Raw genomic sequence first — 25,791 nt, 5'->3', positions numbered from 1 at the left:
CTAAACCATCAATCAGCCCCACGCCTCTAATACACCAGAAGGGATCCAAACAGATTGGAAACACAAGCAAATTATAATCCTCCTTGTCCAATTTTGGTAATGTGGACGGAATGGCAGGCTTATCTCCGAAAGGTCGTGGATCGCTGTTTGGTTGCAACACAGTGAAAGTACAATTATTACCCAATCATAAAAGGGACTGTCCAGTCAATGTTGTATACGAATATCTACCTTTTTAAAGATTACAACAGACAGTTCTAGCACACTGCTAAATACAGCCCACCCTGTAGAGGAATTCAGAGGTACTGGTGTAACGGAGGCTCCTGCATATGTCCTGGGAGGGGGCCCCTCAGCAAAAAAAATTTAAATAAAAAACTGAAAAAAGAAATAGTTTCTTTTTGAAGTCACTCTGTCTTCATAAAGAAATGATTTCTGTTACAACGTAACCTCCATGTCATAGGGTGGGGGAGCCCTATGACTTCAAAAAGAAATTGTTTCTGCTTGAAGTCACTCTGCCTTCATAAAGACATTATTTCTGTTCCGGTTCAGTCCTTTAACGGAATAATTTGTTTATGAAGTCAGAGTGACTTCAAAAAGAAGCCATTTCTTTTTGAAGTAATGGGCTCCCCACCCCCCACTCCATGACACTGAGGTCCCCAGATCCTCTGTAGATGACAGGAACAATCATTCCTGGCTGCTGCAAGGAGCTGAAGGTCTCGTTCCCTGGACCAACGGCTTAAAGATAAGAAAATGTGTGTGCGTGCATTTAAGTGTGTGTATATATATGTCTATAATGTAATGTGCATTAATGAGTGAGTGCATGATGCGGCCTGGGTATTCCTGTGTGAGTGTATGATGAAATGGGTGCACACTCAAATGTATGGGTGGCTGGGTGTGCGTGTGTGAGTGTATGATGAAAAGGTTCACACTTAAATGTATGGTGGCTGCCTGGGTGTGCCTGTATGGTGGAAGGGTGCACACTTAAATGTATGGGTGGCTGCCTGGGTGTGCCTGTATGGTGAAAGGGTGCACACTTAAATGTATGGGTGGCTGGGTGTGCGTGTGTGTGCGTGTATGTGTATGGTGAATGGCGTGTGTGCTTGTTTTCAGGGTTCAACAAACCCTACATTTCAGTGGGGCTAACCCTTCAACTGTTGGAATAGGTGCTAACTTCACAGGTGGTGGGGGAGGACAATTTTATTTGTGTGGGGGTATCTAACTTCTTTACGCATTCTAGTGAGACTATTCTAGTGCAGCTTCAATGTTACAAGTAGGTAACTCTCTGAAAGTACCCACTTATTGACTGCTGTGAGAATGAGCGGTCTCCTGTCCCCTCTCTACCCTTCCAATCACTTCACGGGCAGGCAAGTACTAAACCCACATCACATTTTCAACTGCCTAAATACTAACAGTGAAATGCTTTACATTAGTAATTGCTGGGCCTTTTTTAACAGCGAAACACAAGCACCGTTTAGTTTAACATCTGTGTCCTGTTCTGTCCAGCAACAGATTTGTGGGTCAGCCAGGTCGAGTCAACATAGCCCGAAATTTCAGGGGATGGGGGAGAGGACTGAAGTCCAGTCAGATCAATGGTGTTGTGCCACTGCTTGTGTCTGAAGCCATGATTTCTTATTGTAAATCTTCATTACTCGTAGCCCCATTCTTCCTCAGCCCCCTTTTTCCTCATCCCAGTATTTATTTATGAGGCACTTTGCCTCATACACAAGTACTGTGATAAGGTAACGGGACATGGAGGTAATGCCTTGCTAAGTTAATCTTCATTACTCCTAGCCCCACTGTTCCTCGTCCTAGTACTTACCTATGAGGCAAGGTTCCTCATACGTCAGCACTGGGACAAGGAAGAGGAACGTGGTGTGAAAACAAAATCAAAATATCGAGGCAGAGTACCCCTAAAGGAAATACACCGAACACGGGTTACAAAGAAACATACAAAGTACTTTATTTTATACTGAATCCAGTTACAAAGAGCAAAACAAAAGAATCAGATAGCTATCGGCCCTCAGTGCAACACAACAAACTCTAGCGTGTTTCAGTGTGTTCAGTGAGAGACCCTGTATATTAGAATAAATTGGCTTTTTATACCTTTTGTGAGCACGATGTCCAGCCCCACTTAGGGTTAATATTCCTCTAATACATCACCGATCTAGGGTTCATGCCAAGTCTCGCACATCCGCATATAACTGGTTTGCTTTCAATACATATATCAACAAACCTATACAGCAACTGTATTCTGGGATTTTCCATATAAGTCTTCTTAAACATTGATACCATGTAGTTAAACAAGTGTTCTACGTTCAGTATTTGGATACATTGTTTTAAAGTATGCTCGTGGATTAGTTTCATTGCAAGAGTAATCCTTTACACACAGGTCAACGAAGGACAAGGTCTCAGTTCACGACCTCAACAAGTGGCCTGCAGGCAAGTTACATATTAGCTACGTACAGAGGTCAAGAGGGCCATGTTGTATTTTGGAAGGGCATCGTCCACCATTTTAACTCACAGGGTGACTTTACAAAGCAAACCTAAAATGGCGGATCGACCTAAAAATGGCGGCTTACATTGATCTAGAGGTCAGGACCTTGCAACACGGATTCTTTCACAAGCGACTTTCGAGCAGCTTGGCGTAGGCCAATATACATATATTTATTGCAATAGGAGGCACGATATAATTTCTCTTTTGACAGTGGAGGTAATTCTGGCCCGATGTGCTGATTTTGGAAGTTGGGGGAGGGGGATGGAGGGAGAGGGGATGTGGTGGGGGGTCCTGGATTGTGAGGTAAATCGTAATGGTAATCCATCTCCAGGCTACGCTATGTGGTATTAGTGGCTAGAGAGGCATTTTGGTGTAGCCAGTCTAGTCATTTCTTAGTTTGGCTTGAATTTTTTTAACTGGGCATTTCTGATAAAGAAGTCCTGCTAAGTGTAATTACCTGGCTAGACTGGCATGTGGGTGCTGCCAGTCGAGCCGTTTCTTACTGTGGCATTGTATATTTTTCTGGGCATCTGTGATAAAACAACCATGATAAGGGTTATTGCTTTGACTAGCATTTTGGTGCAACACGTCTCAGTATGTCTAAAGATGGCCTGGCATGCTTTACTGTAATATGTTATTATGTGTCTAGACTGGGTCTCTAATGTGCAGCCAGTTGGACACGTTTTCACTGTGGCATGGCACTTTCAATAGCAGAACAATACATTAATTAAAGCATTAATGTTCCCGTGCACTTTTGATGACTTACATGTATTGGATTTTCGGACTGGTGTTACCCTACAATTGCAAACGCCAATTATTCTCAGAAAGTGTGCTGTATAATGCACTAGAACACACACATATGTATATATATATATATGCCTCTCTCAGTACAGTGTGTGGCGGCATATCCCTCATGCAGCACATTCGTTGGTATTGCACAAGGGTGGTAATCTAGGCAGGTCCAGAGTGTGGCGTGACCCGTGATTTGGTTTGCCGAGCTGGTGGGCGGGGGGCCCTCAGCATGGCCTGCAGGGGGGCCCCCATATTTTGTGTTACGCCGCTGTGCAGAGGACAGACAATTTCAAAGAAGGAAAAGGGATGCACTCTGCATACTGACAGGAGGGTTGGTATAATTAACAATTACAACAGTTCAAGGATACTTGGTTTTAACACAAAGGGAGCAATGGGTCTTAAAATATCTCTAGGGGCCTTTGGAGAGGAACCCGGGGGACAGAACCACAATGTACCTTGTGCTTGTAGGTGTTCATGGTGCTCGACAGGGTGAAGTCGGTTTCAGGGCGCTTTGCAGCTCCTGCAACAAAGTTTAAGATGGGAGACAGCTGCGGGTATAAGGCGGCAAACAGTTTGGTGAAATAAGCTGGATGGACAGCTGCAGGCAGGCCTACACGGCGTCTCAGGGACAGGAATCGTTGTCTCAATGCTGGTTGGCAGTTCTGAAGCACTGGTCAAGGCGTCTCGGAAGTTTTTAAGTGACTGCAGCGTAACAACAGTCAGCATTGCAGTCAGTAGTGTCTCAAGGGACTCGACTGGCTCAAAAATGTCCTTTAAGGCGGACATCAGCAGATGCTCATTGATGCACTTCTCTTAGCTTCTTCACTGGGCTTGTGTCATCTTTTGAGGCGGATGTCCCAAAGTTGAGGAGTGTGTTGCAGGCCCACCCAGGAAGCATGCTGCAGAGCCTAGCAGGTCATGCGGTGTGCTGGCTGGGTATCGGTTCTGGAGCTGCTGAAGGGTCCCCTTTATTCAGTATCTCCCTCTGTTCCCAGGGAGCTGTTTAGGGGAGGGATCTTGCTTCCCTCTTGGAGGTCCTGGCCTTCCTTCACTGGTGGAAGATGTAAGCCAGACTGTACCTTCAGCCAGGGTCCAATGATGAGTTCTTCTTTCTGCTTCTGGTGAAGCCTTCAGATGATCTGACAAAAGAGGGGCTCAGCCCTCTTTTAAAGCCAAATGGGCCACAGGGATTGGTGAAGGCTAAGCCTACCTTAATGAACCAATGCTGGGTCCCCACCAACAGTCTCCTGTATGCGTGAGGTCATAACCAGAGTGCTTTGCAACAGAAAAGATAAAGGGGTGAAAATATGTAATACTAAGTCCCACCCATCTTCCTGTCTGTTGTGGATCAAAGGGTCTCTCTAGTTAATGGAGCTCTCTGTGGTTCCTGATTAAAGCGGCAGGTCTCCATTGAAGCTGCGGTGAGACCAGACTTTCTGGCTCAGGCAAATCTCGTACCATATGAATAGGTTCCCCCTGCGGGGAGAACGACTCTAAACACGGAGTACCAGTGGTGTCTGCAGGGGTTCTCGGGCCCCCCGAGAGCCCCAAATGGGAAAGCAGATTTAGGCAGACACAACGCAGCATTTAGCATTTCCCATTTGGGTCTCTCGGGCTCCCCACGGGGAGCCCGAGAGCCCCAAATGGGAAATCAGCTGCAGGTAGAAACACTACACGGCATGTAAACACAACCGCGTGTGTTTCTGCCTGCTGTGGCTATCACTTTGGGTCTCCGGTGCTGGAGCACCGGAGACCCAAAGTGATAGCCACAGCAGGCAGAAACACACGCGGTTGTGTTTGAAAACGCTGCGGTTTTTCTTTCCGAGTTTCTCAGGCTCCTCCGAGCCGGAGGAGCCTGAGAAACTTGGAAAGAAAAACTGCAGCGTTTTCCAACACAATAACGTTGTATTTATGTTTGCGGTCGCTTCAAAAGCGACCGCAAACATAAATACAACGTTTTTAAAGCTGCGGTTTTATTTCTAAGTTTTCCGGGCTCCTCCAGCCCGGAAAACTTAGAAAATAAAACGCAGCTAGTGCTTATTTAAAAAAAAAATAAATAGCACTTACCGAGATTCAGCTGCAGCTTTCCTGCTCTGGTCTCCGGTCCCCGTCCTCCACCTACAGCACTAATGAAGGGAAAGCCACCCAGCGGTAGCTTTTGTTTACTACAGCTGGCTGGCTTTTCCTTCATTAGTGCCGCAAAAGCAAAAGCCAGCACAGGCGGGGCATCCATTTCACAAAATGGATGCACCCATGTGCTTGCTTTTGCGAATTTTGAGCTTGAATAGCTCAAAATTTTACATAGGAAGTTTTAAAACGGAGAATGCTAGTATTTATTTTTTTATGTTGCCTATTTTTTAAATAAACATTTTTACTAGACCATCCCTTTAAGAAACAAAAGAGAGGCGGGTGCACCAAAAGGTATGATAACAGTGCGCCTGCCTCTCTTTTTATTTCTTAATTACCCACAGGTCGGGCCCCCCTGATTAAGAAACAAAGGGAACATCGGGTGTACTGCTCTCATACCCTTTGGTGCGCCTGCTTCTGCTTTTGTGTTTTAAACAGAAGCGACAATGATATCTGTTCAATGAGAGGGCTGTTTGCGGGGTCAGCACATCTAGAGTGAGTCCCTTTTCTATTTCTATTGTGGTGGGCCGATGCAGACAGTGAAAGGAGTCTGGCAGCCAGAACCTGGCCTATAGGGAAGTTGATGGGGGAGATGGGGTCGGATTGATTTGGAGGGGCAGGGGTTGTGCTGGTGGTGAGACAGGGGCTGAGTCACTGAGAAAAAGATTTTTAAAAACCCACGGAAGGGATGCAGGTGACTGGGGGAACGCTGGTGGACACTGGAAGGTTCCACCTACATTTCGAACCACCTGATTGGCTGAGTACCCTTCCCCAGGTGCGAAAACTGTGATCGTTCTTAGCCATTCCATTTCAGGGTAGAAAATTAGAGGGATTGGCATCAGATTAACACCGATTATGCTTCCCTGATTGAAACTTGTGTTGCTTCAATTTAGACACATTAGTGGGGGTATGTGGCAAATTGCCAATATCAGCTCAAACCAGTACATAGATGTGTCAACGCCAGTGTTATAGGGAAACATTCACACAGAAGTGACCAGGGTCTGCATTTACCTTGAGTTATGTGTTAGATGTGTTGAAAGAAATCTTTTGTGGAGAGAGCAACCAAGACCTCAAGCAGGAGAGAGACTGGAGGATGCCAGTGTTCGTGCAAGAGTGGGAACCCCCAGCCCATGTAAACATTTTGAGCCATGTCATGTGGTCCATGTCATAGAGAGTGATGGGCAGAAAGTATAGGATGGGCTGAAAGCCCTGAGGCCAGTCATAACCCGGAGTCAAATCAAAGAATCGCCCAACCAATCATCATAAATTAAGGACTATAAGGAGTGAGCTGCTGCTCAACCAGCAGTGACCCTCTGGAGCAAGGGAATATCTGCCGGTCCCCTTCAGACTGATACTTCCTGCTTGTCCCTGCATGAATGGAATGTTGGCATGCATGACTTGATGTGCTGTGGAATGTTGGTGTGTGTGGCATGCGTCCATTATGGCAGTTACATCTTGCAGCCAGCAGTACAGGGTTCCCTTTGCCTCTACAAGTCTCTGACCTCAACTTACCTGTCACTGTTGTACCTACCTGAAAATAAACCACCCATGTCTCTAAACAGCTTCTCGTTAATGCGATATCACAAGTGGTGACAGCATTTGAAGTGGACTCAAGTGATGCTGTGAGAGACTTCCCTCCAATGAGATTAAGGAACACCCAGGGGTGCACTAGCCTAGAGGGAACTCTGGAGATTTCCTGATAGGCATCTGCACCCTGGCCCTATTCTGGCCCTATTTTGCGTGGTTACCTATTTTATTTCCAAATGTTCTCATAGGAAAAGGGTTTGGTCATGCAGATGTCTAGTGTTTACCCTGATGACCGTAGGATGTATACGTGCTTGGTGTCTGTTGACGACAGGCCGTGGTTTGAGAGTGAAGGGGGAGGGGTGTGGCCACACACAGGACTGCAGCCCTAAACCAACACAGAGCAACCCTGGCCCCTTTGATGCTGCTGGCCCGGTCGAATGCCCGAACTGAGTAGTGTCCAAACCACCCCTGATCTCTGCATACTGATCAATGTGACGTTGCTCACAGCTGCACGCATTCGCGCCAAGCAGCTCACAGTGATGTCTCCCAATAAGATGTGCCTGGTCATTTGCATATGCACTCCTATTTGCTGCCCTGGACGCTGTCTCGCAGGTGACCAAAGTAGCAAAAGGTGTAGGCAAAAGCATGGTTGCTAAAACACACCTTTATCATTGCTTTTCGGACGACGGACTGATCACTGTAACCTTTGCGATGCTGCTACACCGCTAGATTCAACGCAGCAGGAGGGTGTGTGCAAAACTCTGACTGAAACAGACAGGCCATTCCGTGCTGTACCTTAAAAGAGGACCAGCGCAGCTTCCATTGCAGACAATTTCATGTACTCTACGTTGCAGACAATTTTCAAGACACCATCTATGCCTTTAATTCTCTGTTTATTGACACCACAGAGTGTGTGCAGTCTATTAGCTGGCCAATAATTAAAGGATAGTTCCGGGACTTTTTTTTTATTGTCCCTACGGTTCGGCCATGTGTTTTTAAGCATAACTCGGTAGATCGTAGAAAACTTTCCTATGGACCTTACCCGACTTTTCGTCCATTAACGCACTCGAAATCAGCCGCCATTTTCTGATAATCCTATCATTTCCCCCCATCGACCTGGCTCACCTGCTTTTGCGGCACTAAATCAAATCCCCCGCCCCTGAAACAGACTTTATCAAAACATTCATATTCCCCGCCTCTATCCGTGACGTGACTGTGCTGCGACTCCACACAGAACCCGTAAATCAACACAGATCAGCTCACAACACAGCGCGCCACAATTGGGAATATGAAACTGTACTTTTAAATCAAACCGCAAGATTGTAAATTTGGTAAAGTACATTTATTTGACATCAAGGACCTGATTCATGGAACGTTTTCCTATGGGATTGCACCATTATAAACCTCCTCCATGAATCAGGCCCCAAATGTTTTGAGAATATTCAGCGATTTTCATTTTTATTTGCTCACGTTCCAAAAAGTTCGTTTTGAGGCACACGATGTTCCTTTGCTGTACACAGGGTCTTAGATCATCTCACAATACAGCGCCACAATTCATAATATGAAACTGTGGTTTAAAAGCAAACGGCAAGATTGTACATTTGGCAAAGTACATTTATTGGACATCAAATGTTTAGAGAATATTCAGCGATTTGCATTTTTCTTTGCTCTCGATCCAAAATAGTTCGTCTTGAGGCAAGCGAAGTTTGTGTGCAGTACACAGGGTGTTGATTTACGATAAAATAAGCTCTTCGGTCGCACTGATAATCGCATGGCTGTTCCAACAACGAGGCACTAGGCCACCACAACGGTCTGTATGTTGCATCTAGCCGTTAGTACCGCGTAAGGGCATACTTGTACTTGGCGATCGTCCCATAAAATGGTCAGGGTGGTAACGTTGTTCACGCGGAGAAGCAACTGGCGGTTATAAAAGCCATCCGCCGGTGTCTGGTACTCGTGACACATACAATAATGAAGGATGTACCTGTTTTAAAAACATAAAAAATGAAATTAGTCTCACCATCAGATCTTTATTAAAATTATTCATTTTATATATTAGGTCGGGAAATTATTTCATAGCTTGGACAGTGCAACTGGGTATTATACGTCATTTGCAGTAACCCACCCCCTCTCCTCCGCCTTTTTCAGAGCCGCCTGAGCGCCAGTGGACCACTTCGTCACTGATATGATATAATATGGCATTTGCAACGCGCCTATACACAAGTGTTTCAAGGCGTGGCGAGGCAGGGAGGGGGGGGAAGAAGGAGAAGACAGACAACGATCCTACTAGGCCAGGTGTCATTCAGATCGCGCAAGTGCAGGGGTAGGGGGAAGGTAAAAGTGCAAGGGGAAGGGGAGGGGGGAAGTGGAGTACAAGGTAAGTAGCATAAAATAATAAATACATAGGGCCAGCCGGTGGCGAGTGCAAGGTAAGTGCAGAACAAGTGCTGGGAAGGGGGGGCTGTAGGATACTGAGACAGTCCCCCAGTGCAGGGGTTGACAGGGAGGCAGTGCAGGTGGAGAGTGGAAGGGCCCAGGACCGAGGTCGCAGACAGTGGACCAGTTGTAGCAGGGGAGAGGGAGAGAGAAAGCAGAAGCAAAGAGGAAGGTTTTGAGGTGCTTCCGTAAAAGGAGATGGTTCTCCTCAAGATAGTGCGCGGTACAAAACAATATGCCACATAGAACGAACAAGTACAACTTAACCCGTCTTTAAAGCTACTGTATAGTAATAAAATTGCGGTATAAACTCATCTAAAGAGTTACTTACATTATATTTGCATTTTCCATTGTGTCTGTGCGTAGGGCAGCCCCGAAATACCACTCCTTCTATGCCGACGTTATTTCTTCTAATGAACGAACATTAAATGGCTATTGTTTCTGAAATTTTATTCATTATCGTTTCTTACGTTATTGCACCACACCCCCAAAAAGAAGTCTTTCGGGATGGTCCCGGCCTGTCAAGGTCAAATAACAATAGAACCTTATACTGAGTCGTGGGCCATTCCGGCACCCGAGCAAAAAATCAAAGCAGCTGACCTTCACTTTGAACGAGCACACATTCCTAGTTAGCTACATTCAGTGTAAGGCCATCTCACAGGTCTTGAAATGTACACTCCATCTTTGCATTTTGTCTGTGTGCTTTGCAGCCCCAGAGAACCATAAATACGGAGACATTCTATATTTTTTGAAAAATGATTTATATTACTGTTTGGTTTAATTTAATGCGCAAATGAACAAGGTTGGATAGACACATTGCATGTACACTGAGCAATCACTTTTATTTACACAATACATAGCTACACATATTCAATGGGCCTGCGACATGAGGAGACTCGAGAGCAAAGTCACAGGTGACACCCGGGTGGTTCGCACTACTGCACGGTGAAGGGAGGAGCAAGGGTGGAGAGACACATTGCATGTACACTGAGCAATCACTTTTATTTACACAATACATAGATACACATATTCAATGGGCCTGCAACATGAGGAGACTCGAGAGAACAGACAATCAAATGACAATCATTTAAACCGTGATGTGTATTTCTCAATGAGCTCTGCTTTAGGTGGACATGGAACAGAGGCAATGTTGGGTGGCAATGCAGTTGTCCCCTGCACAGGTTCGTTCACAACTCCATGTATGTGCCTATCTAGGACATAAACAATAAGTCTCTCAATAAACTCATATTGCATATCCTCAAACACTGGTTTGATCACCCATTGTTTACTTCTTTTAGTGAAGGCCTTATTGTAGCGAAGCGTCCCTAAAGTTCCGGTCGTCCTACTTTGTTGATGGCCAACATTATGGTTATGTGCCAAGACCGCTAGAAGAGTCCGATTTATCATGCCCTCCATGCCAAAATGCAATCGTTTTGGCCTGTACTTTAGGCACATATTGTGGAACACCTCCAAATCTCCTGTGTGGCAGAATTCCGTGAGTCCCCTCAAATCTCTTGTTATAGTTTTTTCAAATACAATCTTTTCAATGGCTTTGTGAGTGGGTGATGAAGGAATCAACCACTTCTTCTTCCGTGCCTCCTCTGTGGACAAATGGCCATGTTCACAATTGTGGAAATGTTGGTTTGTGGTCCAGCGGTGAACGTTGCTACAGTGTAGCATTACTGACCGCCATTTTTCCAGTAGAATTTCCAACGACCCTTCACATGTTTTTGAGCTCCACCAAAGATGGTTGCTGATTGACTTGGACCACTGTGAAATACCTTGCATATCTTTTTTTTTACCTGCAGCCGACATTTTTTTATTGATTGTTTTTGCAAGATGCCATACGTCAAATTGGTGATTTATATTTTTGTACTCTTCTCTCATTGTCTTGGCAATTGAAACGTGTCTGTCCGTGGCTATCAGGTCGATCACCATTCCTCGCGATTGTAGTTCTTGCAATGATGCTACAAAGCCAACTTTCTCCATGGCCACTGAGGATGTACTTTGTGACACCTGCACGACCACCGAACTCACAATTTTCTTACTTTCCATGTCCTGAAAGTGGTAGGTGCAGTACTTGGCTGAAAATCCTGGGCTGTCGCACTGTCCATCACCGGCTAGCCTGAACCGTTTGCCCGCGAATGTACTATCAATAGACATTTTTTCCATTCTCCAAGCTTCGCTAATGGCTGGAAATAGATAATCGGTTTGGTATTTGTAGAACTGAGTTTTCGCGATGAAATGGATTCCCACAAACTGAAAGAAAGACTCTAACTTTTTAAAACTTGAACCACTAAAAAGTGCAGCCGCTGCACAAAGTAGATTGCCTGCTGGCAGTTGTCCCAGCATGGGTTGTGCAGACCATGAGAAAGGATGATATTTTGTACAGGTGGCATGTATTTTAAGGTTAGTGCCTCGAATTGCACGAGTCACATTAATCAATGGCTCCCCACATACTTCCCCACCAACCGAATGCCCACATTTCATCCGAATAATAATATCAATCAAACAACTATCGAATACAATGAATTTGGCCTCTTTCCTTATACTGTCACTCTGCATCCCAGCTGGTTCGGCCTGTAATGTTGAGGACATGTCACTCACATGAAAGGTAGAATCTCTGATATCGTCTTCCGCTATGTTTAGTGATATTGATGGTGTTTCATTGTCGTCCACTTCATTCTCTTCCATTGCAACATCTGTTCCTTCTCCGGCGATGGGTAAATAAAACAATTTCTTCAACTTTCTCGCGGTCTTACTTTTTGCGGGTGTGGATTCTGTAAATTGATCTCCGACTGCATCTGAACTACCAGGAGGACATTCACTATCAATGGCTGGTGGTGGTATAGCTCCGTTGTCAATCACTTCATATTCTTCCCATTGGCACGATGCATCTCCAGTCTCAAGTCCCTGCCAAAAGGTTTGACAAGCAACATCTCTCGTTCGCTTCACTGTCTGTGTAGATCTAGTTCGTACACCCACTCGCAACTAGAGGACAGATTGGAAAAGGGATGTTCAGTTTAAACACAACTTACAGTATTGAACTATTAACAGTGAAAAACAACATAATATAGTGACCAGGACACTAACCTTCTTTTGCTTTCTTTTCTTTGAAACTTTCTTGCCTCGAAGTTCAACATCAGGACGCTGTTGCTCCGACTCGTGTGTGCATGTCTCCACTTCCTCTTGCGCTGCAACGACTATATTTTCATGATAAGCACATCCATCACGCACTGACGCTCCATCGACTCCCTGAAACATAGAACTTTCATTAGTATGTATAATAATATTGAAAACACAAAATGTACTTGGGGACCAATACCCACGTACATCTCAATAGCAAAACACGAATGAATGCTTTGTGTAGAACATTCAAACGACAATTATTCACGCATAGTTGATCTAGTTAGATGGAACTGTCAAGATCCATACCTCGGGCTCCTCATAGACTTCCATTGATGATATTATTGAAGATGATGCTTCAGTAACTCCCTGAAACACAGCAATTGCATTAGTATGGTTTTCTATTTTGTTAAAAAGAACACAAACTTTGTGCAGGCGTCAACGGCTCATCTAAATAGACCTGCACAAAAGATCAGTTGTCTAAAATAAATAATGGATATGTAAATATGATTCGATTTGCTCGATCGTTGGAAGTGTCACCACCCAGAGATCTGCATCAACTACTAGGGGTGATGTTCTTGTAGATGAAGCTCCGTCATCTCCCTGAAACATAGTACTTGCGTTAATAAAGAAGGAAGTATAGCGGATGTAATCACGTCATATGATTTCGCTTGATCGAACTGTCAGTATCCATACCTCGAAATGCATAAGAACATCAAGGGACGATGTAACTGCGGTGCACACTTCTGCAAGCTGTTGCGCCGACCCGTAACTGCATGCTCCCCCTTCTTCTGGGACTAATGCTCCATCGACTCCCTGAAACATAGGACTTTCATTAGTAATGAACACAATATTGAAAAAAGAAGACACATAGGAGGGCGACGACAGAAGGACATATCAATGGCTAAAAACGAAAGAAACATTGTGTGTAACAATCACGCTACAAGAATGCAAGATCTGATGATCTCCATCGATGGAACTGTCCGGAAACGTACCTCGAGCATCTGAGTGACATCAACGGTTGTCATCAATGCGTTGGACTCCTCAGCATCTCCCTGAAAGACAGTACTTGCATTATTTTGGATAACAATAATTATAACTGAAAACAAAGACTAGAGGACGAGTACAAGGGTGTACCATTAGGTAAAATAATTACACGATAAATTAAAACTATTGATTTACATGCCTAAAACAAGTCAGTGGCAGAATAGCCAAGTAAGATTACCCGATAGGCGCTTGAAGTGGCTGATGACTGCAATAACGACACGGATGGAGAATCTTCCGCCTTCATATTGAGTGGATACATAAATGGGGAAATTATTGTTAGCTAATGCTACACACTATCGCAAGGCCGAGAGATAAATACGTAAACTTGACTCACCAGTGGAGGGATGTGGACGAATAGAGTGGGAATAGCAGTTGAGAGCAATTTTCGCCTCGCTCGCGGTGTGTTCTTCTTTATTAGCAATGATGTGGAGTACATGTCTGAGCTAAAGTGCCTGCTGCAGATGCGGTATCGATCACCCCTCTTGTCCGCAAAGACTTCTAGGACTTTACTTTCAAGCTCAGACGGTGGATATCCGCAATATCGGACCCATTCTCTTATCTGATCTATTGTCTTAGGGAAAACATGCATTATAGTACCTTCAGATTTATTATGGGTCTTCGAAGGGCAACCGCCAATGGAACAGGCAGGCATTGTGGAAAGTTCTGAAAAGTAAAGATCAACAATTCTCTATGAATACCAATGTGTTAAAAAATTAAATGACACATAAAAGGTTCAATGCAAGGTTCGTTTTGGTTCCTGGAACTATACACGTTATTCACATGCGGATAAGTATTTGAATAACTTTAAAAAAATAGAAAAATAATTTGACTAAACTCAGAACATGTGACTAGTTCCTTGCATGTTCTGTCTTGAACGAAAAGAAATTGGACGCAAAATGATTATGGTACATGGCCTTACCTTGACGAACAAACAGTTAGATGCAGGGATCACAGTAGTTTCTTGTCGTAGAACAGGGAGCAGTTCACAGGTTGCAAACTGACGAGTTTCCTCGAAGTGGTCACGGAAGTTCACAGAGACGAAGAGCAGATAACCAGCACCTTCACGGGTTGACTAGCAAAGCGCAAAGAAGTTCTCATTAGAAATATGAAGTGGGTTATAAAGAATTCGAAACAGGGGTGTGTTTGTGAATGAATGACGTGTATATGTCGTGGCATTATGCGGTTTGCAGGGGGCCGTCCAGCGTGAGGGGGGATGCTTGGCAGGAGACACGGGGTCTGGAGGTAGACATGGGAACAACAACCCATGCTCTATAGACCACTTTGAAGTGTACATGGTCTTTGGCACCTCTTGGCCTTTATCGCTCCCTGACAGCTCCACTTGGCAGCACAAGTACCCCGGTGCGAACTGCCTTTGATAGGGCGGGGGGGTGGATTGGGGCGGTGGTCGTGCAGACAAGACACAGGAGGACTCGTGAATGGAGTCACACTTATGTGGATTGCAGGGGGCCGTCCAGCGTGAGGGGGGATGCTTGGCAGGAGACACGGGGTCTGGAGGTAGACATGGGAACAACAACCCATGCTCTATAGACCACTTTGAAGTGTACATGGTCTTTGGCACCTCTTGGCCTTTATCGCTCCCTGACAGCTCCACTTGGCAGCACAAGTACCCCGGTGCGAACTGCCTTTGATAGGGCGGGGGGGGGTGGATTGGGGCGGTGGTCGTGCAGACAAGACACAGGAAGACTCGTGAATGGAGACACACTTATGTGGATTGCAGGGGGCCGTCCAGCGTGAGGGGGGATGCTTGGCAGGAGACACGGGGTCTGGAGGTAGACATGGGAACAACAACCCATGCTCTATAGACCACTTTGAAGTGTACATGGTCTTTGGCACCTCTTGGCCTTTATCGCTCCCTGACAGCTCCACTTGGCAGCACAAGTACCCCGGTGCGAACTGCCTTTGATAGGGCGGGGGGGGGTGGATTGGGGCGGTGGTCGTGCAGACAAGACACAGGAAGACTCGTGAATGGAGACACACTTATGTGGATTGCAGGGGGCCGTCCAGCGTGAGGGGGGATGCTTGGCAGGAGACACGGGGTCTGGAGGTAGACATGGGAACAACAACCCATGCTCTATAGACCACTTTGAAGTGTACATGGTCTTTGGCACCTCTTGGCCTTTATCGCTCCCTGACAGCTCCACTTGGCAGCACAAGTACCCCGGTGCGAACTGCCTTTGATAGGGCGGGGGAGGGGGTGGATTGGGGCGGTGGTCGTGCAGACAAGACTCGTTTGCCACAGGGCCTCACCAAGGAGAGGCCATCTAACTGCATGTAAGAGGCAGGCTGCAGGATCTAGTACATGGAAGGCAGGGGGGTGAGTATATAAATACCTCACCCTCCCAGGAGAATATAAGGGTGCAGTTCACCCTGGAGACCCTGGATGCCTAGGCAGTTAGTCAGCAGCAGGCTGGCCTGTGGTGGCAAGGCGGCACGGGCCAGAGGGGGTCATCTCTGTACCCGGTGCCCAAAAGGGTGATTTATAATGATCAACCATATTGATTATTTACCTATAACCATGTTTTGTATCAATAAAATCCAACGGCCTTTTATTGCCAACGCTTGAACAAAGTGGTGTGGTAAGTATTTTTGGGGGAGGAGGCAAGGCCGGGAGGCTTGATGCCAACCCGCAAAATAACATATGTATGTCTGCTGCATATGGGTTCAACGGTTATGTGGATTGAAGGTGGGCGGCCAGCGTGAGGGAGGATGCTGGCCGGAGACATGTGGTGTGACAAGACAAGGCACAGGAAGACTATTCAATGGAGACACACTAGATTCATTTAAAAAATCAAAACAACCATTGTAAAAATATATGTTGGGTTTTATTTTAGATCTTAATTTCAATTGAACATAAATAATAAACATTACACATTGTAAAGTTCCGGTTGCAGCACATCCAGGGAAAATCCGCGGTAGTGTCCACTGTCGCTGGGGAAATGTTGTCTAATGGCAAGTACCGCACAGGCAGGTATTACTCTCCGAACGCGGTGTCCGAGCCTCCCGTGAAGCCACCAAGTGAAGCAACGATAGGCCACCAGCCTGTACCACCTGTGAAAATGAAAGATGCAAACTGTATTAAAATGACAAAACTTTCTTATCTCTGTCGATTCAGGTAAAAAATGTCATTCTGCTTTGAAAAAAATTCTATCTAGAAAATGCACAATATGGAACCAATTTACGTGCTTTCGAATGATATGTAGATGTAATTTTATATGTGGAGACGACCATGAAATAGTAGCGGCATCACTGACATCACAACCAGAGTATACTTACTCGTTACTCGGATTACGCGGATGAACAGTGCCGCGAAGTTCGTGCATAAGCACCATCATCATCCTCAACACGGTCCGTGAGAGGCAGGCTTCCCTGAACTCTGGCAGCTCGGTGATGCATTGCGGACTTGGCTCGCCTTCCGAAATGTAGGCCAAGCACCCGGAATTTTCACGGCAGCAGCAGTTCTCCTCCTCAGTTGGCATTAGCTCGCACCGATTGCACGTGCACCAGGTGGAGACGCCGTCCATGCGACATGGTCCAGGCTCTTCATCCGTTGACTGGTCCTCCCAACTGCCGTCCGAATCCCCATCGTTTTCGCGTGCTTGCCTTTCCAGTAGTTCTTCCTCGGTGTACTCGGGCTCGTACATATACGTCATTATTGTAGCCATTGTGTGGTAAAGAAAGTAAAATAATTTACAGAGATGGTACAGGTGTTCACAAGGCCTAGAAGCGGCGAATGTAGCTGACCAGAGCACAGAAACGAGTCACAGAATACTCAAAGTAACACAGAGAGAGTAATGGAATCGAAAATCTGCTGCTGTGTGTTGTGAAACGGTGTGTTTATACTTATTGAGGAAAGAGGCGTCCTGCCATTTCCATGGCGACACTTCATTAGCTGAGGCGCAGCGATTGTTGACACGAAACGTGCTTTGGCGTTGGGAAATGGGCGGTACGCGTCTGCTGATGTCAGGCTCAGGGGCGGGGGATTTGATTTAGTGCCGCAAAAGCAGGTGAGCCAGGTCGATGGGGGGAAATGATAGGATTATCAGAAAATGGCGGCTGATTTCGAGTGCGTTAATGGACGAAAAGTCGGGTAAGGTCCATAGGAAAGTTTTCTACGATCTACCGAGTTATGCTTAAAAACACATGGCCCAACCGTAGGGCCAATAAAAAAAAAGTCCCGGAACTATCCTTTAAGCTTACTGGCCACAATGTACCCTGTGTTCCAACTTTTGTACCATTCTACGAGGAGCCCCCCACCTTCACACAGGTTTGCCACGGGATACTTCGTGGATCGCTTACTATGCTTTCTCCCTGCACCGTTCCTTCGTGGTCTGGTTGAGCATCACTTTGTTCAAGTTCGTGCTTGTTCATTGTATAGCTTTTGTGTTTAAATAATACTTTCCTGGGTTTTAGTTCAGTACCAACAAGTTTCAAGTAGAGAAGTAGAGATTACCACCCTGACTAGTGCTTAGCTGTTTTGTAGGTTTCTTCTTGCATTTCTTGGCACCCACATGTGTAACCTATTCTTAATCCTGATTCTTACGAGCATGCCACCAAAGGCTTGGAGTTGCCTACCATATTCTGTATCCTGGTTCCTAACGGCCCACAACTGCAGGCGTTGAGTTAGGTGGCTGCTCTATTCTGTATCCTGGTTCCTACCAGCCCACAACTGCAGGCGTTGAGTTAATAACCCAATTCTGTATCCCGGTTCCTACCGGTCCACAACCGCAGGCGTGGAGTTGCCTAACCTATTCTGTATCCTGTTACCTACCAGCCAACAACCGCAGGCATGGAGTTGCCTACCCTGTTCTGTATCCTGGTTCCAATCAGCCCACAACCACAGGCGTGGAGTTGCCTACTCTATTCTGTATCCTGGTTCCTGCCAGCCCACGACCATAGATGTGGAGTTGCCTACCCTTATATGTCTCCTGGTTCCCACCAGCCCACAACCGCAGACATGGAGTTGCCTACTCTATTCTGTATCCTGGTTCCGACCAGCCCACGACCACAGACGTGGAGTTGCCTACCCTTATCTGTCTCCTGGTTCCCATCAGCCCGCAACCGCAGGCGTGGAGTTGCCTACCCTATTCTATATCCAGGTTCCTACAAGCCCACAACCGCAGGCGTGGAGTTGCCTACCTTTATCTGTCGCTTGGTTCCTACCTGCCCACAACTGCATGCGTGGAGTTGCCTACCCTTATCTGTCTCCTGGTTCCCACCAGCCCACAACCACAGGCGTGGAGAGGCCTACCCTAGTCTGCATCTGTGAAATTAACCTGAACTTACCCTGTAATTGTTACACCTATCTGGAAATAAACGTACCTGTGTCTTTAAGCAGAATGCTAGCCTTCTGTGACTCCAGGTATTTTGATATAACAGAGACCATTTGGGAGGAGAGCAATAAATGGGGGCCGTGACTCGATGTCCACAGGACCGGCAGCTGATCGCCATCATCAAACTGCTGGCAAAGCCAAGAGGCTAGTTAGGCCTCTGAGAACTGTACATTTCGCTGGTCAAGTCAGGAGGCAACGAGTTTGCCTCTGGGAATTGTTTAAGCCACTTACAAAGACAAGAGTCAACGTGCGTGCTCTGAGAAAGGTCAAAGCCACTTCAAGTCCAAGAGTTTAGGTAAATGCGTTGAGAGCGGTTCATGCCACTACAAAGCGAAGAGCATATGCATATACTCTGAGAACGGTCCAATCCACTACAAAACAAAGAGGTTACGTGTATTCTCTGAGAATGGTTCAAGCCACTACAAAGCAGAGCTTAGGTGTACTCCCCCAGAATGGCTCAAGCCACTACAAAGCTAAGAGGTTAGGTGTATACTCTGAGAACGGTCCAGGACACTACAAAGCAAAAAGGTTAGGTTTAATCCCCCAGAATGGTTCAAGCCACTACAAAGCCAAGAGGTTATGTGTATACTCTGAGAACGGTCCAAGACACTACAAAGCCAAGAGGTTAGGTGTCATCCCTGAGAACGGCTGAAGCCACTACAAAGCGAGGAAGGTTCTGCGCAACTCTGAGTACGGTCCAAGATACTACAAAGCCAAGAGGTTAGGTGTATTCTCTGAGAAGGGTTCAAGCCACTACAAAGCAAAGAGGCTAGATGTCATCCCTGAGAATGTCTCAAGCCAATGCAAAGCCAAGAAGGTATGTGTATACTCTGAGAACAGTCAAAACCACTACAAAGCCAAGAGGTTAGGTGTATTCTCTCAGAAGGGTTCAAGCCACTACAAAGCAAAGAGGTTAGGAGTCATCCCTGAGAATGTCTCAAGCCAATGCAAAGCCAAGACGGTATGTGTATACTCTGAGAACCGTCCAAGCCACTACAAAATCAAGAGGTGAGGTGTATCCTTTGACAATGACTAAAACCACTACAAAGCCAAAAGGTCATGCAAACACTCTGAGAACGGTCTAAGATACTATAAGTATAAGCAAAGAGGTTAGGTGTATTCTCTGAGAATGGTTCAACCCACTATAAAACAAAGAGGTTATATGTAAACCCTGAGAATCGCTCAAGCCACTACAAAGCCCAAGGGCTATGCATATACTCTGAGAACAGTCAAAACCACTACAAAGCCAAGAGGTTAGGTGTATTCTATGAGAATGGCTAAAGCCACTACAAAGCCAAAAGGTTATGCATACACTCTGAGAACACTTCAAGCTACTACAAAGCAAAGAGGTTAGGTGAAACCCCTGAGAACGGTGCAAGCCACTAGAAAGCCAAGTGGTTATACGTATACTCTCAGAATTATCCAAGCTACTACAAAGCCAAGAGGTTATGTCATGAATCGCCGATTCCGCCCCTTCTGGACAACGTGGTCCCTCAAACACTGTAGTATTAAAACCATTGTACTCCCAACATGGCCGACGCCACGGGTAAACACACAGTCTAGTCTTCCAGTAATGCCTGTTGCTTCCTTGAAAACAGACACGCCCCTGTGGCTCGGCGCGTCTCAATGCTAAGCGTGTTCATGCTGTTCGTACCGGCAAGTTGCTACTCTGATTCCATCCATTGTCCGCTTCCCTAATCCTTTGGCTTCCTTGCGGTTAGCCTTCCCTTCTTTCCCGGGGTATTGATCTGTTCCGCTCCTCTCTAGCTCCACTTCTCGGAGTCATGCGAGTATCTTTCACAACTTCCTGGATTGTTGCCTTCCCTCTGGGATTGTTACCTGGTCTTTCCTGGGATCCTTCCTGGAACTCTGAACACTCCAGACCATCGTATCCTTCCTCGACAGGAGCCCAAACCGTCATAAACATATTACCTGCCTGCATACTGGCGACGGAGGAGACACACCACTTCTTGTACAAATTCCAAACTTCTAGAAAGAAGGAGAAATCTGCGAACCCAAGAAACAAAACGTCAAGAAACAAACAGGTGAGCCGAGAGTCTGAGGACTCAGAGTGTGACAGTTTGAGACGCCCATAACCTAACATTAAATCCAACATGGAGACTGCTATACAGGACCTCATGAGGGGAATGCAGGAGAGGTCCAGAACCTCAAGGCTGAGAATGCAGCATTTAAACAACTCATTCTGTCCAGAGACTCAGCATATCAGGAGAGCGCTTCAGTAGGAGGCATTGTGGATAAATATGATGGAACCTCTAAGACATTGCGCTCTTTCTTTGATTCATGCCTGGTAAACTTTACATTTAAACCTTACTATTTTTCCACACCCAGGGCTAAGGTGGGCTTCGTAATCTCGCACCTTTCCGGGAATGCATTAACCTGGGCAACGACCTTGGTATCCACAGGGGACCCACTACTTGACAACTATGACGGTTTCATAGATGCCTTTAAGGCCATGTCTGACCGTCCTGAACAGGTGTATTGTGCCCAAAAGAAACTATTGGCATTCCAACAAGGAAATCAAGATATGCTGTCCTATGTAACTTGTTTTAAACAATTGGCTAAGGAAGCTGATTGGACCCCTGAAGCATGCTTTACCTTGTTTCGGCATGGGTTAAATGAGGAGATCAAAGATGAATTGGAAAGGATGGCCCGTCCAGGATCCTTCCAGGCCCTTTTAGACTAGTCCTTGCAAATCGATTTTAGGATACAAGAAAGAAAAGCAGAGAAAAGAAAGACACGGACTCCTCTACAGAAACCCTCTCCAGAATATCCTAGCCCCAAAGAGCCAGCTACATCTAATTCTTCGGAACTTGAACCCATGCAGCTGGGTTCCTTACGGGGACCTATGACTTCTCAGGAAAGGACTGGGCGGATCAACAGTGGACTATGTGTGTATTGTGCTTCTGTCATCCGCCGCCGCGATTGGTGGTTTCTTCCGCGTTGGGGTTGGCAACACAGAGTTAGGGGGTTTAGTCCCTTCTTTGTGTTTTGTGGCAGCTCATTGGACGAACGCAGTGCCGCCGGGAGTTATATTCCTCCTCCCCCCGGCCGTCACTGCGTTGCAACCCTCTCGGATTGTTTTCTGTTCCGGGTTCCCTCTCTCCGTGCTTCTGACTACTGATTTTCCGACTTGGCTCAGTTTCAGTAGTTTTTGTTTTTCCCTGCGTTTCCTGGTTTCGCCCCTCTCTGCAAAACTCGTTCTCTCCTCTCCCTTTTCTTGCCGCCACCCTTGGCGGTCTGCTGTATTCTTTGTTTACCTTCGGCCGCGTCCCCCTGGACAAGGACAGCTCACTCTCTCTCTCTCTTTGTCACACTCACCTGGTCTCCACGGGGGCGTGCTCGTGTTCAAAGGAAGATGTCTGCACTGGTGTTTCTCTGCTTAAAGTAGGGTGCTAGCTTGCGTCTTCCCTTCGTTCTTGCCTCAGGTGATGTTCATCTGCAAGTCGAAACAAGATTTTAGCCAATTGAATGGAGCTGGTTTTGTTTTTCCCCTCCTTCCGATTTTCCCTTCTCTTCCTCTGGCTCACCTTGGTTTTTTAATGGGCGAGCTCTCCGTCCTGCACACTCTGGCAGGGGCGCGGTTTCACAGTCTTTCCAGGATCTAGTTACTTCACTGATTCAATAGAGATTGCCGAAGGTGAAAGGCCAGCGCAAGCAGGAAAGTCTCTATTCCAATAACTCCTTGAAATAGCTGTCTTAAGTCTTTGCTCGAAATATCTAATGTTTGTTCTTGTCTTTCAGGTGCGGCTTTAAGCGGCTTTCGGATGATGGGTGACTCTCCTGACGTTGATGAGTAGGATTCCAGCTGGTAAGTATAGCGCTGTGCTGGGTGCGCTAATTGTTCGCTGTATTTAGCTTTCCTTGCTGTATGCGACTAACCTGCTTTGTCTGTTCTGTTCGGCAGGTGCGGCGCAGTTCCAGGAAGATGATGCAAGAGCCGCTCGACGGGTTGAGTTGCGGCGCCATTCTGGAATGATGAAGAACTGCTCGATGGAGTTTCTAGAAGTGGCCGCTTTCAGGTGAGTAGCTACCTGGGAGGGTACCTTCAGTTATGCTCTTCTATAGATGCGGCGGTCCGTGGGTAAGCAGAAGGCGAGATGAGGATGTTCTGCAGGTAAGGCCTTCAATGCTTTTCTAACTCCTGTTCTTCTCTTTTCTCAGGTGCCGATGGAAGGAAGACTCGGGACGGGCGTGGCAGAAGGGAAGCAAGAGTTGAGCTGACACGGTGAGCGTTACGCTGCAGGAGTGCAGAATAACGCAAAGCGTGTTCAGTTTGTTCGGTGCGGTTTAAATAGCCTTGCAAGTAGTCCCAGGAAAATAGTCCCCCTTAACCATATCCTGTCTCCAGGTAAAGTAGTCCCAAGCCACACCCTGTACTGAATGGCTCAGCCTCTCAGAGCCAAGTATATGGCCCATGTATTTAGCACCTACCATGAGCCTGGCGCCAGCGATGCCAGGACTGAGTCCAGGTGAGCCTAGCTGGGGCCTGGGAAGTCCCCAAAGAAGCCAAAGTCCGGGATGGGCTCACCAGTTTCGGGGTTTTATGAGCATGCACCATGACAGCACTCCCCCCCAAGACCCCCCTAATGGCAGACTCACCCATTGGTCCTGGTTTGTTTTGGTGATTACGATGGAACCTTTTTAATAACCGTGGAGCATGCACATTCTCACTAGGTTCCCATGATCTTTCATGTGGTCCGTATCCTTTCCAGTCTATCAAATAAAATAGTTTTGACTTAGTGATTTTTCAGTCAAGAATGTCTTTAACCTCGAACTCAGGTTCCCCGTTTACTGTGACCGGTTTTGGTGGTTTCACAACTCGTGTTCCAGGTTGCACTAGTTTCAAAAGTGAGACGTGAAACGCAGGATGAATTTTCATGTACGGGGTTAAGTCCAATTTCATAGCCACCGGATTGATAATGGCCTTAATGGTATATGGACCTAAACATCTGGGGTTGAAGGTACGAGGCCTTTTCACTGGTATGTGCTTTGACGCCAACCAGACTTCATCCCCAACCTGATATCTTGGCGCTTCACTTCTATGCACGTCGGCTGATTTCTTGTACCTTTCCTTAGCTTGCTTTAGATGATCCGTTGCTTGTTTGAAGGCTTGGGAGATGGTAGAATGCAAAGTTTTCACAGCTGGCATTTCCAGAAGTTGCGGTGGGTCAAGATTGGAAGTTCATGGGTGTAATCCGCAGATTGTATAGGAGGGACTTTGACCCGTACTGGAATGTAGGCATACTCGGTGATCCATAGAATATCCTTCCAGCTGCCTTCAGTTTGATGTAACATGCACCTGAGATATTGCTCCAAGTTCTGGTTTGTTCTCTCTGTCTGGCCATCAGTTTGGGGATGGTGACTGGTGGAAAGTCTTACATCGATTTGAGCTAAATCACAACATTTCTTCAAGAATCGCAAGATAAAATGGCTGCCACGGTCTGAGATCAGGATGGATGGAAATCTGTGAATTCGGACGATCTGCTCCAGAAATTCTTTAGCCAGAATTGAAGCTGAGGGCAATCCTTTTAGTGGGATGAAATGGGCCATTTTTCAAAAACCACTACTAAAATTGTGTTGAAACCGTTACAAGGAGGAAGGTCCGTTATAAAATCAAGATATAGGGTATGACAAGGTGTAGGTGGGATGTCTAATGGCTGAAGCAGGCCTGGTGATTTTTTTCTGGACCTTGTTTTGAGCGCAAACTCCATAGGATAGTACAAACTGTTTGATGTCTTCACGCCATGTTGGCCCCCAAAAATGCCGTTTGACCTTGGCCTCAGTTTTTGCAATTCCAGGATGGCCTTCTACTAATGAGTCATGGTAATGTGAGACGACCTCTTCCTGAAGTTCTCTGCTGGGTAGATAGAGACGTCCCCGAAAATAGGGTAATTGGTTTGTGACTGAATGGTGAGGACTTTTGGTTGGGCAATTCTTTAGGGTGTTGGAATCCATGAGATGAGAGATTCCCTCTTGAATGTCTTCTAACGTTATAGACGTAGTAATTCCAAGAATCTTTTCACCAGGAATGATGGGCACTGGGTCGGGATTGGTGTGTTCCTCGTCTACTCCTACACGGGACAGTGCATCTGCCTTGCCATTTCGACAGCCAGGTCGGTAAGTAATTACAAAGTCGAACTCAGCAAAAAACAATGTCCATCAGAGTTGGCGAGATGATTGAGCTTTTGCCACCTTCATGTACTGTAAATTGCGATGGTCAGTGATTACTGTGATGGTGTGCCTAGCTCCTAAGAGGTAATGCGGCCAGGCTTTGAAAGCCGCCTTGATTGCTAACAGTTACTTGTCTGTAATAGCATAATTCAACTCAGGAGCCGTAAACTTCCGCGACCAAAAGGCTACTGGGTGCAGTTGACCAGTTACGGGGTCCCTTTGTGACAGGACCGCTCCCATTGCCAGACTGGAAGCATCCGTTGCGACCATGTACGGTAGATCTGGACGAGGGAGTTTCAGGATCGGGGCTGAGATGAATCTTTGTTTTAGCTTCTGGAAGGCTTTCTCAGCCTCTTCGGACCATTGAAAACGCTTGTTTTTGCACAGCAGAGTGGTGATGGGATGCACTAGATGCGAAAATCCAGGAATGCAACGACGATAGAAGTTTGCAAACCCGAGCATACTTTGAACTCCTTTAATCGAAGTTGGCGACGGCCAGTTGAGAATGGCATCAACCTTTCGTGAGTGCATGCACACACCATGAGGGGTTATGACAAATCCAAGGAACTCAACCTCAGTAACATGGAAAAAACATTTTTCTAGCTTTGCAAATAGTTTGTGTTGTCGAAGTTTGTCCAAAACTCCCCGGACATGTTTTACGTGTTCTTGCTCTGAATGGGAGTATACCAGAATGTCGTCGAT

The sequence above is a fragment of the Ambystoma mexicanum genome, chromosome 1q (genome assembly GCF_040938575.1).
Source record: "Ambystoma mexicanum isolate Mex_15411 chromosome 1q, UKY_AmexF1_1, whole genome shotgun sequence".
NCBI classification, from domain to species: Eukaryota; Metazoa; Chordata; class Amphibia; order Caudata; family Ambystomatidae; genus Ambystoma; species Ambystoma mexicanum.
The sequence above is the reverse complement of the archived record's forward strand: the minus strand, read 5'-3'. Positions refer to the sequence as shown.